Here is a 12,001-nt window from a genome sequence, read left to right as displayed (position 1 = left end):
CCCTGGGTTTGGACCCTTCCACAGCTGCAGAGGAAACACCTCTTGAGGCCACACAGGATGTTCCGGTTCTCGTGTCTTCTTCAAATGAAACGTCATGTTGTAGGCAGAACTACACATACCACGACGACGACGTTGTGCCAGTCTCGCCAAATGTTAGCAGTGCAGATTTAACAGAAGAGATTGTGGAATTGAAGAAGCGGCTTGCTGACATGCAAAGTAAGTACACCGAACTCCAACAACATCATGCCACGGGAAAGAACACAATTCAAAGTCTTAAAAAGAAAGTTCAGAAACTTGAAAGTGAAGCGAGTAAAGTTTTACAGAGTCTGAAATTTCTTAATGAATATCAAGTACGGGCTCTTTCCAGGAGTAACAACTTGGGAAACTCCTGATCTCCTGAAACAGTCAAGCGAGCCCTTAAAATTAAATTTGCTTGTGGAACCAGTGGATATGAAACTCTAAGAAAGTTGGGATATCCTTTCCCATCTAGCAGGACACTTGCACGAAGGCTTCAAAATTTGAAGTTCCTGCCTGGCATTCTCCACGAAGTTGTCGATATTATTAAATGCAAAGCAGAGACCATGGAAGATGTAGAAAAGGATTGCGTGCTGTTTTTAGACGAATTGGAAATAGCGACCGGTGTGGAGCTAGATCGTGCCGAAGACACGCTTCTCGGGGGAATGACCCTTCCCCTGAAGCCCAAGGAGCTTGCTAATAAAGCCTTGGTATTTATGGTAGGCGGGCTGAACCAAAGATGGAAGCAGGTGGTAGTGTATGAATTCACTGGAAGAAACGTCGATGGTTCCTTGCTCAAAAGCCACGTGCTCAAGCTGGTTCAGCTGTGTAGCCAAATTACTCTTCGAGTGCGTGTAGTTACATCTGACATGGGCCCTGCTAATCAAGCTATGGGGCGGCAATTTGGGTTTTCAAGTCACAGACATTCTTTAACTGTGTGTTCCGTACCGCATCCATGTATTGACGGCGAGGAGCTTTTTTTCCATGCCGACCCAGCTCACATCTTGAAAAACCTCAGAGGTCAGCTGCTGGGCTCCACGGTATTCACCTTTAATGACGTCACAGTTGCTGAACACAACCTGCCTTCATCACAGGTAAAATTGGAGCACGTTCAAGCAGTCCTAGATTATGACTCGGAGAGAGAGCTGAAAGTAGCGTCAAACTTGTCAGAAGTGCACACAAGCACGGGCCACTTCACCGAAATGAAGGTTGGAGTTGCTGTTCAACTTTTCCGTGAAGCACCACCAGCTATCCGATTTCTCGTAAAAGAAGGGCTGGTCGAACCAGAGGCTGAAACTACAGCATGGTATATGGAACTGGTTTCTAGGTGGTATGCACTGATGTGTCTCGCCATCCAACCATGGCCTTAAAGGGGCACTGACACATCAAAATCATATTTTTTTATTATCCGAAATGATTGAAAACGATGCCGGGACATTAACCTCAAAATTTGATATTTGAGAATTCAGTATTTGTGAAGTAAAAAAACAATTTCCAAATGCCAAATTCGAAGTTCCCGCGCTATCCGCGCCGGTGCGTTTACGTCAAATATTGCGGAGTCCTGAGAGTCCCTTTTTTTTCACGACTGCCTGGTGTTGCCATGGCGACCCAAAGCGAGGAGGAAAAGACCGAGCGCCCGGCGGACCGGTTTTGAGCGGTGTCGCCTGTTTTCTGTGGGAGGATACAAATCCAGGAGACGGCACCACAACGAACTTCCGATTTTTGATATTTCAAAAACAAGGGCCGTAGTGCGTTCGCAATTGCGTTAAGAAAACATGTTTTAGGATTGCCGTTATTAAATGTTATAGAGATTCCGCCTACAAAGCTTCTAAATTTCATGATTCTTGACGTCACGAATCAAAAGAAGCGAGGAGGCGAAGGCGGGAGAATCAAACACCAAAAATAAAAAGGCGCGCGCGCGCGCAGGAAATGTTTTTTTTTCGCGATGCGGTTTTTTTTGCGTGTCTCTGACTGCAATTTGCATCGTTTTAGACAATAAAAAAAATACGACCTTTGGGGTGTCAGTGCCCCTTTAAGCCGCAGAAATATGGCCAAGTACAATGAAGCACTTGAAAGACTGAACTTGGCAATGGAAACTGTGCGAACGATGAAGATGGGCGTCTCATCACATTTGAAGCCGTCCTAAGCTGGCCTCCTTATATCAACGAAAATTGTTCTCCGCCTCCAAAAAGTGCTTTTTCAAAATGAGGGATATGATTTTCTTCTCACAAGCAGGCTGCTGCAAGACTGCTTAGGGAACCTTTTCTCAGTTGTGCGGCTTATGAAGCCGGTTCCGAACGCGTATGACCTGAAGTTAGCTCTAAGACTCGTGTCAGCCAATTTTTGCAAACTCCTCATATACCAGTTACGAACTTGATGACCGTGAATATCTTGTAGACCACCTTCTTTCCCATGGCAAGAAGCACTGTGTCGAGAATGAAATTGAAGAAATCGATGATTCGGAGATTTTGTTTCTTGAAGAGCTGTCATCAACAGATTGCCAGATTCTCTTTTATCTTGGGGGATTTATCTTGAAAGGAAGGCTGAAATCCGTGAAGTGCGCAGAATGCAAGGAGGGTCTCCTCGGAACTGCCACTCGTGAGTATGCTTCATTGACTGCACTGAAGGAGTATGTTTGCGATGGAGGGAATCTCACCTATCCAAGCGCCGGAGTTATACAAACTCTGAAAGACTACGAGGAGCACTTCACGGCCATCAACTCCTGGTGCACAGACAAGATAATTGCTATGAAGTCGCCAGTTCGTTCACTTACGGCTTACCTAAGCAAAGTGCACAGATCACGCCTGGAAGTCTGCACAGATCACAAGGAGGCTATATACTGCATGCTTACCGAAAGGTATGCGAGGCTGAGTTTACGAATCCACCTCCGACAGTTTCCAGGAGGTAGTTTCAACAGTTATGGAAGCAAAACTTGCGCCGGCGTCAATCTTTCGTAAAAGATCAACACTAAGCCAGGGTTATAGTTCCGAGTTCTGCCAATCATCTGTCTGCTTGCTAGCACTGCGTTTTCTTCTCTCTTAACTTAACTCGCTGTTGCTTGCGCCCTTTCCCGCTGAAACCTCACATGTAGATACTAATTTTAAGTTTATTTTAACCGCAAAGTTGGCGATAGAATTGGTGTGTTTTTCGCTCGCAACAAATCGCGTTGTTTAAATAAAATCTGTTCCACGTGATTCCAAGCAACAAATCGCATTGTTTCAATAAATTCTATTCCAAGCATTGTGCTTTGCTTTTGCCTGAAGCGAGTGTATACCTATATTCTCACACTGCTTAAAAGCACATCTCGTAACAGCTTTACGTTTCACTGAAACAGTCACACGGGCTCAGTTATACATATACAGTATAGTTCATTTGAGTCATTGTTTAAAATCTTCAAATGATTAGAAATAATCAATAACAAAATAATCACTAATTACTGTATGCCTACCTAATTTAATCTTGGAATCCTGGCATAGACAGGCATACAAAAATATTTCCTTTGGGGTTTGAGCCTGACACCAAGCACTCATCGGACAGCTGTGCACAGCAGTATTTTTTATTCCAGAAGCAAACTGCACAAACCAATCTGCGGGCAAAATGCCCTGCATGAGCATTTTTGTTGAGCATGTGTGCAAATACATCTGCGCAAATAAATACACAAACCTTTCACAATAAAAAATAAAAAAAAATGTTGCTAATTCACAGATCCGCATCAAGGTACAAATGGTACCTTGAGCACTGACTGGGTTGAACGCATCGTTTAGATGCTATTTGTGGTTGCGTCAGCGGCCGCGTATATCAGTCCCAGCAGCTTTACGTTGGCAATACGAGGACGGATATAACTTGTGTCCTTAGCCAACACAGCGATTCGTGGTCTTCGTCAACATGACCTTTCTAGCCTAATGTTTGAAGGCTAAGGCCTGTCATGTTGCATATTAAAATATTTTTGATCATAGCGTGTAGCTAAAAAAAAAAAACTGAAGTGCAACTTGAGCACAAGTTTCAGTGTGAACTTGCGAGTAGTTAAAGTATATCGAAGTTCCTTTACAAGCGACGCTGTGCATAACTTTTCGCAACCTTTCGGTTTTGTTCTTGCATTTTAATAAACATTTCAGCAGCAACAACATTACTTTTTGGTTTGAAATCTTTCAAACAAGCTTGTGAATGTGCGCTTCTTTGTGAATATTGCCCCCGCCGCAAGCGGCGACACGCTCTTTGCAAGCCGCCCGTCGGGGCGGGCGCTGTAATGGCGGCCGTCGTAGCAGACGACGCAGTTGTCCTCACCCTCCAGCGGAGCGCGCGCGCATTGAGGAACCCTAGTGCTGACGGACACACAGCGTCGTGAGGTGGCCGGTCATTGAAACTGACGCCCGGCGTCAGTTTCTTCAGTTTCAACGACCGGCCACCTCATGGCACTGCGTGTCCGGCGAATGGGCGCCTGGTCGGCGCGGGCTAGCCAATGGGATCGCAGCGATGTAAAAGCTGCCGTTAACTGTGGACGCGCCCTAGCCAATGGGATCGAAGCGGTGTAGAAGAGCCGTTTGGCTCTTTCGCTTTATGAGACCAGTTCAGGCTTTCGCATTAAAACACTATGAACTAAATATATTACACTTTAATCATCTGAATAGAGCTACATAGTACCCGTTATGAGTAAAAAAACTACGCTTATTTCTAGTATTTCCTGGTGGAGAGAAAAAAAGGGCTCGATATACACCTAAGCACCTCTTATGAGTTGTGAGTACGAACGCAGGCAAACCGCTCGTTCACTCCCTTGTTTCGTCTGCTGCGTACTTTTCGAGAGGAACCACAATGGGGGATAAACAGATGCTGAAGCCTGTGTCTGTGGTTGTATGTTTTGGTATGGTTCGGTGTGTGCAGCGAAAGCTCTTCCAAAGGATTGGCGGCGCGGCGTTCCTTTTCGTCCCCGGCGGCGCCGCCATCATACAATCGCTTCTCACCACAAACCCGCACATGCACGCGCCTATGCAATGCGTAGCCTCGCCGGCGTTAACCATCTGTACGCACAAGGGCTCGCATACCCAATAGGGCTGAAGAAGTTCTCCTGAGGGGTACTTTCCTGAACAATTTCTCGCAGACCACCGCAAAAGACGACGACATTTTTTTTTTTTTTTATGGTCGTGTGCAGCGAGAGTGGCAATTTAGAACTTTGCCCGTCTTTTGTCCATACTCGTCGCGATGTTTCCCTTCCTTTCCAACTGTGACACGCGGTTTTGCTTGCCATTTTTCTTTTTCCGTTCTTTCCGCGCGTGTTTGGTCGCAGAAAAGGAAAATCGGGTGATGTTTCTTAAGAAGCCGCCTAGGCCTGCAGATAGGTCCACTAATAATAGCAACAAAAATGCTTACAATATTTACTATTGGGTATCGTAACCAAATTATGTGTAGCAGTTGCAAGCGAGCTACCATCCCGCGCAATTTGTGAGCTATTCATACCGGGCTAAAATAAGGCGCACCTGGCCCGTGAAAATTAGCTTTGGGGGGGGGCGCGCCCGGCTACCGGAAATAGATAGTGGGCCGCGGGCAAGTCCGGGCCCAATAGACGGCGGTTTGTGGGGGTAAAAGCGCTAAAAACAACAGACAAGTAAAAGAAACGAACAACACAGAGCGCTACTTGCAACTGAAGTTTATTCTGAGGAAACAGACATAATATACACCGTGAAATGGTGACATGTACTATAGAAATGCGATATCACCCATTCAGTGTTCGTCTTTCTGCTATCTACTTTACGAAAGATTTTAAACATGCCACCTCAGAGCCAAACAGTTGAAGGACTGCTCTGGCACACGTTCCTTCGACGCACTCGGATATGAAAAAAGTTTTGGATATCTCCCTTGTCATCTTGTTTTGGTTTCGGGCCAAAATTATGTTGCTGTCGAACTTCGGGACTGTTATGTTTATGCTGGGACGGATTAACAGGATGACATCGGATTGCTGGGATTACTGAGAGCACATGTTTTATATGCGTTCGGTTACATGATCGGGCGTAGTCCAACCCTTGACTAGGCTTGGGCCTTGTTTGGAGACACTGTAGCTGGCGCTAGGTGGCGCTAGTGACGTGCTAACTGATAATATACAAAACACGTCCTTTTCTTAGCTTCTGAAATCAGCAACAATTAAAGAAATAAAGTCGTTCTCTAAAACAGCTTGGGAGCTTCACAGCACGTCCCGAACGAGTTTGGTGGTCCCCAGCTGAAGGTGGCTGGGATGCTGGTACACGGGACTGAACACACCCAGATGATGCCTGCGGAGGTGGCTCTGCGGTGTACTTCTTGAACTGTGGTCTCAGATGGTACCTGTTGCGCATGTAGACCACACCACTCGATGACTTGACAGTGTATGATCGATGAGGTCCCATATTCAGAACTGTTGCTGGAGCCCATCTTCCATTCAGCCAAAACCAAACTGCGTCACCAGTCTTGAGTCGTTGTAGCAGAGCTGTGTGCTGGTCTCCATGACGATGCTGCTGGTTCTGGCGCCTCTGTAGCTGCTTTTGGTACTGGTTGTGTGGGTACCGCGGTCGTAGCAGTTGCGGGTGAACTGGCAGAAGTGTTCTCACCCTACGGCCCATCAGCATCTCCGCTGGCGATGAAAGGCCATCCATGGGGGATGAGCGGTAGTCTAGAAGCACTCCAAAGAGATCCTGACCGTCTTGTGCAGCCTTACGAAGGGATGCTTTGATTGTCTACACATCTCTCCACTTGCCCATTGGAGCGAGGGTAAAGTGGCGACGATGGGTTGTGGCGGACGTCCCATTCCTTGTTGAAGGTCGTGATTTCCATAGAGTCCAATGGTGGACCCTGATCAGTGATGATATCTTCAGGTATCCCAAACCGGGCATAGGTCTCCTTCAGGGTGTTCACCAGGGCTGCTGCTGTGGTCGAGACCGTCTTCTTTAGTTCAGTGTACTTCGAATAGTAGTCAATGACCAACAAGTAGTTGGTTCCTCCAAGATGGAAAACGTCTATTCCCAGCTTCTGCCAACGTAGATTTGGCAGCTCTCGGTCAAGAAGGGGTTCATGAGGGTTGGTTTTTTGATGCTCTTGGCATGTGGTGCAGTTTTTCACCAACGCTTCAATGCCTGCATGCATGTTAGGCCAGTGCAGGTTATTATCCCTCGATGACCAAGATGAAGCTTCGTCAGTGCATCTGCTCTGCATGCAGCGGGCAGGAATAGGCGGTTGCCTCTGCACAGTAGACCGTCTGTGAAGTGGAGCTCCTCTTTGCAGTGCCAGAACCCCCGTGTCTCTGGACTCATGCCACTGGAGCGCTCGGGCCATCCATCTTTGATGTACTGAAGCACACGCTGAAGTGCAGTGTCCATGGCAGTCGCCTTCTTTATTTGTTAAAGTTTGCAAGGAGACGCTTGAACAACTAGCCAAACTGAAGCTGCCGACGTCTCAATTTCAGCCATGTCCACCCTTTCTGTCATAACCGGTGCTCTGGAAAGGGCGTCTGCTACGAGCAGCTGCTTGCCCGGAACGTACGTTAGATGTACATCATAATGCTGGAGCCTCAGGAGCAGGCGCTGCAGTCTTGGGGATATTCTATCGTACTACTTCGTTGAAAGTCCGATTTGTGGTTTATGATCGGTCTGCACAATGGCCTGGCGTCCATACTCATAGTAGTGGAAGTGTTCCAAGGCAAAAACTACTGCAAAAAGCTCCTTCTCAATTTGTGCATATCGGCGCTGCGACTCAGACAATGTGGCTGATACATACGGGACTGGATGTTCGTTTTGCAGAAGGACCGCTCCCAATCCGTACGAGCTCGCATCTACGGTCAACACCGTTATCTCTTTTGCATCGAAGAAACGCAGAACTGGTGCCGATACCAGCAAGCCCTTCACCTTGTTGTAGCACTCTTGCATGTTCGCATCCCAGGTCCATGCAGTGTCTTGCTTCAGAAGTTTTCGTAGTGGTTAGGTTCATGCGCCAAGTTGGGTACAAACTTTGTGAGGTACGTGACCATATCCAAGAACCGTAGCAACTCTTGCTTATTGGTGGGAGTGGAGAATGCAGCGATTGCATCCAGCTTGCGAAGCTCTGGAGCAATACCTTTCTCCGACAGTTCCTGTCTCAGATAGAGCACTTTGGGAACCGCAAGCGGTAACTTTTGCCTGTTGAGCTTGAGGTTCACTTTGCGGGCTATTTCGAGCACTCGTCTGAGCTGGTTACAATGGTCCTCCGCGCTGCTTGCTGCGAGGAGAAGATCATCGAAGTAGGGATTAATGTCCTCTTCATTTTCGAACAGCTCGTCCATTGTGCGTTGAAACTCCTCCGGTGCACAGTTGAGACGAACGGCATAACCAAGAAACGGCATCTGCCATACGGTGTTGCAAAGGTGCACAATTTCGAGCTCTTTTCGTCTAGATGCAGGTGGTGGAAAGCATGCGAAACGTCGAGCGGGGTGAAGACCTTGGCGATCTGTAGCCTAGCAAGGAGGGTCTCCTGTGTAGGGATCTGGTAGTGCGAACTCATGATGTCTTCATTCAGCTTTCGTGAGTCCAGACATAGTCGGATTGAGCTGTCTTGCTTTGTGACAATGACGATGGAACTGACGTAACTTGTGGGCTCAGTCACTTTTATGATCACCTTTTCATTTTCCATTCTCTTCACTTCTGCTTTCACTTTATCCTCCAATGCTTTGGGTATTTTCCTGGGTGCTGAGACACTTGGCTGAGCGTTTTCGCGCAGTACAATCTTGTGAAGACCAGGGAGTCTGCCGGTGCCTGTGAACGCATCAAAGTACTGGTCAATGATGCTTTGTGATACTTCTGGCAGGCTTACTGTTGCATGATTATTGCTGTCCCTTGAGCCTCGTACCATCACTGTGTTGACGCGAGGCACTCGCTGAACCAAGTTGCACCGTTCGCATGCTCCGAGCCCCAGAATGGGCACATCTCTATCAAGGTCGACAACAATGAACTTCAGGCTTCCTGTACGTTGGTAACGTTAGCAGTGCAACCCAACTCACATTCTCCAATGACAGGCAGTTGTTCTCCAGAGTAGGTAGAAACTCTTGTCCTCGTCCGACGCACAATTATTCGGGGTTCTCACTGGCGAAGTTCACCTTTCGAGATGACATTCACTTGTGCTCCTGTGTCGAACTTTACAAAAGTCTTGTGACCATCCAAGTAGACTTTCTCTGTCCATGCGTCACCGTCGTCGTCTAGGTTGTCCACGGAGAGTACATCCAGCTTGATGGTTTCGTCGTCAGCCTCAAGCAGTGCTTGCACTTGTCTCCTTTGCTGCTGCCTCTTTGGCTGGTTGCACACTGTTGCGAAGTGGTTCTTCTTCTTGCAGTGAAGCATGTTTTTCCATAGGCTGGACAGTTCTGAGCATGATGACGCGATCCGCATCTCGAGCATGCCGGCTGAGTAGTCTGTTCACGTCCGTCGCGTGAGCGCTGTGCCGACTTCATGAAACTGGTCTTGGCGGTGCTGGTTCGGTCGTGTCGCATGGCGTGAACTACCTCTTCGCTCTGTTTCATGGCCTCTGAGTGGGTTTTTGAAAATTCAGCCGCCTTGCACCGGTCGATGACTGCCTTGAGGGAAATGTCTCCCTCCCGCAGAAGACGTTCCCGGACAGCGTTGTCCCGAATTCCCTGGATCAACCGGTCCTTTACAATGCGGTCTTGGGCTGTCCCAAACGCACATTCCTGCGCCCTGAGCTTCACTTCCGCGACGAATTGGTCAAAGGACTGACCTGCCTTCTGTTGGAGGTTGTTGAACATCTACGATGCGTGCGTGAGATTCTTGCACGGCCGGGAATGCTCGTCGAACGCCTCTAGGACATCTGCATGTGTCCTTTCGCAGCCATCTGCCAGTGGCGGGAACGTCAGGGTGCGGTAAATCTCGTTGATCTCAGTTCCCCCGACGTGCAAGAACAACGACGTTCTCGTTTCTTCCTCCTCGGTGTGATACTTGCACGCTCGTTCAAATATGGTGAAACCTCGTCGCCAATGTGCCCATGCCGCCGCCGGGTTGGTCGTCGCCGAAAATGGAGCAATCTGTTGTAGGAATGCGGCCATGGTTTCGCTAGCCGTCTTCTGACACCACATTATGTTTATGCTGGGACGGATTAACAGGATGACATCAGATTGCTGGGATTACTGAGAGCACATGTTTTATGTCCGGTCGGTTACATGATCGGGCGTAGCCCAACCCTTGCCTAGGCTTGGCCCTTGCTTGGAGACTTTGTAGCCGGCGCTAGGTGGCGCTAGTGACTTGCTAACTGACAATATAGATAACAGGGACTCACCCACAACCGTCACAGTGCACGGCCTGATCTCCCGAGGGTGACGATCGAACTGACAGTGCATGCTCCCTGAGCCAATCAATTATACAACGTCCCGATTGGCCTATATATACCTTGCCACATGATAAATGAATTTTGTAAACCGCGGCCTCGCTACACTCCACACACCTGGTCTTATGTTTCTTCTGACAGACACCGATGTGTGTCTCCCCTCGTGCCACTTTTCCACACAATCTGCCCAGTTTCTGAGAGTAATACGGGAACCCCATGTTTGTGCCCCACTTTCTTTATAGTGTGGCTCAATTTATGAACATAATGTATTACAACTGGCCCACGCCTTGGCTTCTCTCCTACATCACCACATCCTCCCCGAAGTTTTATCAGGACCTCTGCCACCCCCACAAGAGCGTAGGTGGAAAGCCTCCTTCCTCTAGCTTCAATACCTGCACACTAAAGTTGTCTTCTATTTTATGCAGGCAAGACTTCGTTAAGTCGTGGCGGAAAACAGGCGTATGACTGGTCTAACGAGGACGTAGCTTCCATCACAGTCTCCTCTTAGGGGTGAAGGGAGTATAGTTTTTCACCGCTAAAACAACCCGCTTTTAGTTTCAGGTATAAAAAATAAGAAACAGCGTTGTTTAACTTCGACGAAACAGTAAAATAATCTTGCTTTACGTGCAAATAGTTGTGTTTATACGACTAAACATGAAATATCGTCTATTAGCCAAATACATCAGAATCGAAAGGTTCTCTGGTATCTCACCTAAAATACCGTGATTGGAAAAACTTTGCATCTCAGTATGAAAGCCAAATTGTAGTGGTGCTCTTAAAATAAGAAATTAAATGATGCGCATAAAATCACGAAATAGGTTCGTGGTTATTTATATCATGAAATATAATTTACCAAATACATTTTACAATATGACGGGTGGGGCGTACGGACAAAGATATTAAACACGCCTTGCAAGAGTCGAATTCCAAACGTACATACCTGTTCACAAAAACATTTTTGTGACTAATTTTAGTGCGCAATCTTTAGGTATAGAAGTATTCAAAATAAAGCGAAATCGGAGGCCGTGAATATTGTCACGGGTGGTGATAAAAAAAAAACAATAAATAAACAGGAAGAAATAAACGTTTAATGTGGCGAACTTGTGCCAAAAATAAAAGGGTACAAAAGATAATAACAGAGCGTCGCGGGCGTCGAAGTCGGCGTAGCAGCAGAGTTGAACGCTTGGGCGAAAGTGACTGCAGATCAGCACGCGGAGTCCCATATGTACGCGCGTTGGGTTCTGGAACAATCGGCCTAGATTGTTCGGCGACTGGAACATTCGGAACTCGATCACACGAGAATGTCCTCGAACACACGAGAACGTGATGTTGAAAGAACAAATAAAAGAGGACTCCACTGACTGGAATCGAACCCGGACTTTCCGCGCGACAGTCAAGCACAGTAACCACATGGCCACGCACGCGGTCGCTCGCCGACGAGCATGGCATTATTTCCACCTTTAAAAAGGCATCGTCTCGATGCCACGTAAGAGGAAACAAAACAGAACGAAACAAACAAAAGAATGGGAACATACGGAGGCTCGCGAAACATAATCCAATCAAGCGGTGCACAAGATCACAGCTCGCAGTCTTATCGCGCGTAGTACGGCTTGAGGCGCACGACGTGGACGACTTCCAGTCGTGGAGCGTGGCGCGATGA

The 12,001-nt window shown here is 47.5% G+C and overlaps 1 pseudogene; it reads left to right on the top strand.

Moving 5' to 3' along the window:
• Positions 1-2,296: 2,296 nt before the first annotated feature.
• Positions 2,297-2,972, top strand: LOC115322162 (annotated as a pseudogene).
• Positions 2,973-12,001: the final 9,029 nt, after the last annotated feature.

Source organism: Ixodes scapularis, unplaced genomic scaffold (genome assembly GCF_016920785.2).
Source record: "Ixodes scapularis isolate PalLabHiFi unplaced genomic scaffold, ASM1692078v2 PGA_scaffold0__279_contigs__length_252992795, whole genome shotgun sequence".
Lineage (NCBI taxonomy): Eukaryota > Metazoa > Arthropoda > Arachnida > Ixodida > Ixodidae > Ixodes > Ixodes scapularis.
The sequence above is the reverse complement of the archived record's forward strand: the minus strand, read 5'-3'. Positions and strand labels throughout refer to the sequence as shown.